Raw genomic sequence first — 5,450 nt, 5'->3', positions numbered from 1 at the left:
TTCAAGGTTATTAACTTCAATAGTCTCTCTGCCCCAGTTCATTCTCCTCTGCGATTTTTTTTTAATTAAAAAAAAATTTTTTTTTAATGTTTATTTATTTTTGAAACAGAGAGAGACAGAACATGAACGGTGGAGGGTCAGAGAGAGAGGGAGGCACTGAAGCAGGCTCCAGGTTCCAAGCTGTCAGCACAGAGCCCGATGCGGGGCTCGAACTCACGAGCTGTGAGATTATGACCTGAGCCAAAGTCAAATGCTTAACCGACTGAGCCACCCAGGCGCCCCCATTCTCCTGTGCCATTAAGGACACATGCCAATTTTTTTTTTAATGTTTATTTATTTATTTTTGAGAGAGAGAGAGAGAGAGACAGCACAAGTAAGGGAGGGGCAGAGACAGAGGGATACACAGAATCTGAAGCAGGCTCCAGGCTCTGAGCTAACAACTGCAGGGCTTGAACCCACAAACCATGAGATCATGCCCTAAGCTGAAGTCGGACACTTACCAGATGCCATGTATCATGTATCATGTATCAGGCGCCCCATGCCATTAAGGACACTTAAGGGGAAAAGTTTGAGAGGCCCTGACTTTTGTTTTTGTCCTCACCCTCTGCCCTGGGAACTCCCAAAGAATATATGACTCAGTCATTTCTGTATTCTCAGAGGCCAGCACAGGACTCATCACAGAGGGATGTTAAATAAATGCTTCCCGAGTGAGCAGAACCCCTAACTTAATAATAGGCACGTAAGCTGTATCTCCCCTCAGTTTCCCCTTCTGTAAAATGAGGTTGGACTAGATGACTGACCTGAGTAGCTGGGAGGCTCTTTCTAGCTCTAGCACCTTCTGAAGCTATACCTGGAACTCCAAAGGAAAGCCACAGGTCTTTTTTTTCAAAATAAAGCCCCGGAGTCATCAGGCAGAGATGATCACAGTAGATCAATCTCTATTCTCTGGCCAAGGTCCAAAGTTTTAGCTCAACCATAGGCTTGGGAGAAGTGGGCGCAAGCTCACGCAGACCATGAGCCAGAGCAGTTTCCTGGAGAGCCAAGGGGTGGCAGGGGAAGTCAATTTGGCTTTGTGCTGCCCTCCTGGCTATAGCTGCAGCCATGTCCTTAACCTTGATTTCATATTGCAATCACCGAACGAAGCTTTAAAAGAATACTCCTGTTCACCCCGGAGATTCTGATTTAATTGGCCTGGGGTAGTGTGATCTAAGCCTCTGGATTTTTAAAGGCTCCCCAGCTGATTCTAATGTGCATTCAAGGTTAAAAGCCACTAAGGCTGCATTGTGGTGATGGGGTTAAGAGCTCCAGCTAGGTTTACATCCTGGCTTTGCCACTTACTGGTTAAGCTTGCGTGTTACTTCTCTATGAACCTGTTGCTTAGTACGTGACAATCAAGTGAGATAATGCATGTACGAAACTGAGCCAGAAAGAACAGCTACGTAGTTAGGGGTAACTATGAATGAGTGAACAGAAGGCTCTGTGGCTCTCCTAGGAAAGATTAGAACTCTCTGAGCCTGTGGAGCAGTGGCTCTCCAAGCTTGCATCAGAATCACTTGCAGGGCTTGTGAAAACAGATTGCTGAAGACTTCCTTCTCCCTAGGTTTCCGATTCAGTAGGTCTCAGGTGGGTCTCTAGCATGTTTTCAGGTGCTGCTGCTGCTGCTGTCCCCAAGAGCACACTTGGAACATCACTGCTCTAGAGTAGGGTTTCTCAAGAGCATCACTGATATTTTGGAGCAACTAATTCTTTGAACATTTCTGGCCTCTACCCACTGGATGTGCATGGCATCCCTCCAGTTGCGACAATCAAAAGTCTCCAGACAAGAGCGCCTGGATGGCTCAGTGGGTTGAGCCTGTCTCTTGACTTTGGCTCAGGTCATGATCTCAGGGTCATGGGATCGAGCCCTGTGTTGGGACCTGGGCTGAGCATGAAACCTGTCTCTCTCACTCTCCCTATGCCCCTTTCCCCAGCTAGCTCTATCTAAAATTAAAAAACAAAAACAGACACACACACACACACACACACACGTCTCCAGACATTGCCAAATGTCCCTTGGGAGGCAAAATTGCTGAGTTGAGAACTACTGATTTGGAGGATATAAGTTAAAGAACAATCTAAGGGTCTAGGTGGGTATCAGAACCAAGTGATGAAAAGTTGAAGCCTAAAAGAAAGAAGAGTTGGGGATGGCTCAGGGCTTGATGCAGAGGGGGTGGTGCCTATCAGGGCTTTTTTGAAGGATCATTATGGGTCTAGAGTACAGAGACAATTGACCAGAGGGCAGAGGGCAGGCTCAGAGCTGTCTTGGCTTTATTTGATCCCACAGGAATAGGGGCTTTAAGTCTGGCCCCTCCTTTTGTTCTGAGACACAGTTATCCAGCCCTGAAGTCTCCTAGAAGGGGCAATTCCGTCTTAACTCAAATGGCTTGATGGCCTTTCCCTAAGGCTCAAGTGCCTGCAGCCCCAAATTGTTCAGATGTCTCTCTCACATCGGTTTCCCATTCATGCACTTTTCAGATATTAACAAGCAGCAGACTCTAGGTCTACCCATGAGAAACCGGTAACTCTGTAGTTTTGCTGTGAAGAAGCAACTCTGGTAAGATTCCTGACCTGTCCAAATCCACCTCTCTCAGAACTCAGCCCACAAAACTCAACCACCCAGCAAAAAAAGACTTGGCTCTTTAAGTGCCAATGGTACTAAGTGCTAGAGACTGTGGAAGTCATAAAGGGAAATTAACTGAAAACCAGAGATGCCATTATTCATTCGGGAGCAATCTATCTCTCCCAAAGTGAGAATACAATTTGCACCCTCTGGGGATGTTTTATACTCAAATCTTTATTCCCCAGGCAAGGGCCTCTATTCCCTTCAAATTCTAAGTGGTGCTGCTATTTCCTGCTAATGGCTTCTAGCCAGCCTTTGAAGAAGGCACTTGGGAGGAGTGAAGAGGCTGAGGTTGGAGGAAAGCCCTTGTGGTCTCCAGGGCCTTGGTTCCTCCCAATCACAGCCAACTTCTCAAGGGATCGGTAGGCTTTGAAAGTGGTGTTAAGGTTCAAGCCCTGTTCTACCCCAAGCCAAGGGAGATGAGGATGGGTGGAGGGGCCTGGGCGAATGATGGGGTAGGTGGGCCTGGTGTTTAAGAGGGATCAGAGAGTAACCTGTGACAGTGCTAGAGGTGTGAAGAAGAGCCTGCAAACCATTCTTGGCTAAATCCCTCCTGGGTAAAGGCATAATCTTCGATATAATAATTGCTCAGGCCTGAAATCTGAGTCATCATTCCCTTTGAAGATCCAACTAGGTTTTGTGTATTAAAGGCTCTGAGCAGTCCTGCAGTAAAGAAACTGGCTTTTTATTTTTTTATTTAAAAAATTTTTTTTCAACGTTTTTTATTTATTTTTGGGACAGAGAGAGACAGAGCATGAACGGGGGAGGGGCAGAGAGAGAGGGAGACACAGAATCGGAAACAGGCTCCAGGCTCCGAGCCATCGGCCCAGAGCCCGACGCGGGGCTCGAACTCACGGACCGCGAGATCGTGACCTGGCTGAAGTCGGACGCTTAACCGACTGCGCCACCCAGGCGCCCCGAACCTGGCTTTTTATTGAACCCAGTTTCCTCCAAACTTATCTGAGCATGGGATTTTCATGCCCCAATGGACCTCACATATCAGGGAAACTGCTCTGTGGAATACACTTTAGGAAACCTCAACCTATAGGATCTAGCACGTGAAGGACAAACTCTCCGAGATTTGGCTCCTACTGAATTCTACCACTTTCCTGTCCCTACCACCTCTGACCAAGCTGAAGTTCTTTTGGTTCAGGAAATGTGCTAGGCTTTCAAGCTCATGCCTGCAGTTTCTTGGAATGGATACATTCTTTGTCCACCTGGCAAAGCCCTTGTAAGTCTCAAACTAAGCATAGTTGCACCATCGGTGAGACTTCCTTAATTCTTATAGGCACGATAAATTAAAAAAAAAATTTTTTTTTTTTTACGTTTATTTATTTTTGAGAGAGAGAGAGAGCACTAACAGGGGAGGGGGTAGAAAGAGAGAGAGAGAGTCTCGGAGACACAGAATCTAAAGCAGACTCTAGGCTCCGAGCTGTCAGCACAGAGCCTGATGCGGGGCTTGAACCCGTGAACCGCGAGATCATGACCTGAGCCAAAGTCAGACGCTTAACTGACTGAGCCACCCAGGCTCCCCACAATAAATTTGTTTCCAGTGCACTTTATTGAAATTCCATTGACTGTATTAAAAGTACTTGCTTTGTGGGGCACCTGGGTGGCTCAGTCTGTTAAGCATCAGACTCTTGATCTCAGCTCAGGTCTTGATCTCAGGGTTGTGAGTTCACGCCCTGCATTGAGGGCATGAACTTTTTAAAAATAAATTAATTAAAATAATAAAAGTAATTGGTTTGACAACTTTACTAATTGGCTCCTTCCTTAATGACTTAACTAAATCTTGGACATGTGCTCACTTAAAACTACCCTCTCTCTTACAAAAGAGAAATCTATTTCTTGAGAGAAATAGATGACTGAGGTTTGGGTGCTAAACATATAAAACCAAATTATGTTCCAAACAGGCTGGAGACGTGAAGCCCTCTGTGTTCTGACAGGAGATGCAGAAAAGACACACGAGGACGTCTGTGTGGCTCAGTCAGTTCAGTGTCCAACTCTTGATGTCGGTTCAGGTCATGATCCCAGGGTCATAGGATACTGCCCTGTGTCAGGCTCCCTGCTGAGTGTGGAGTCTGCTTAACATTCTCTCTCTCTCGAGATCACAACCAACACAGCAGGAATAAAAACAATAATAAGAGAATATTATGAGCAATTATATGCCAATAAAATGGGCAATCCGGAAGAAATGGACAAATTCCTAGAAACACATACACTACCAAAACTGAAACAGGAACAAATAGAAAATTTGAACAGACCCATAACCAGTAAAGAAATTGAATTAGCAATCAAAACTCTCCCAAAAAACAACAGTCCAGGGCCAGATGGCTTTCCAGGGAAATTCTACCAAAGATTTAAGGAAAAGTTAACACCTATTCTCTTGAAACTGTTCCAAAAATTAGAAATGGAAGGAAACCTTCCAAACTCTTTCTATGAAGCTAGCATTACCTTGATTCCAAAACCAGAGACCCCACTAAAAGGAGAATTTCCCAGACCAATTTCCCTGATGAACACGGATGCAAAAATCCTCAACAAGACATTAGCCAACCGGATCTAACAATACATTAAAAAAATTATTCACCACGACCAAGTGGGATTTATATCTGGGATGCAGGGCTGGTTCAATATCCACAAAACAATTAAGGTGATTCATCACATCAGTAAAAGAAAGGACAAGAACCGTATGATCCTCTCAATAGCTGCAGAGAAAACATTTGACAAAATACAGCATCCTTTCTTCATAAAAACCTTCAAGAAAGTAGGGATAGAAGGATCATACCTCGAG

General features: G+C 45.2%; 1 long non-coding RNA gene across 1 annotated transcript; it reads right to left on the bottom strand.

Annotated features, from left to right (window-relative positions):
• Positions 1-340: 340 nt before the first annotated feature.
• On the bottom strand, positions 341-3,928 carry LOC131505132 (uncharacterized). Its single transcript, XR_009258283.1, has 2 exons — positions 3,583-3,928; positions 341-3,336 (listed from the first exon to the last, which is right to left on the bottom strand). It is a non-coding gene; the product is annotated as an uncharacterized LOC131505132 (long non-coding RNA).
• Positions 3,929-5,450: the final 1,522 nt, after the last annotated feature.

Source organism: Neofelis nebulosa, chromosome 2 (genome assembly GCF_028018385.1).
Source record: "Neofelis nebulosa isolate mNeoNeb1 chromosome 2, mNeoNeb1.pri, whole genome shotgun sequence".
NCBI classification, from domain to species: domain Eukaryota; kingdom Metazoa; phylum Chordata; class Mammalia; order Carnivora; family Felidae; genus Neofelis; species Neofelis nebulosa.
The sequence above is the reverse complement of the archived record's forward strand: the minus strand, read 5'-3'. Positions and strand labels throughout refer to the sequence as shown.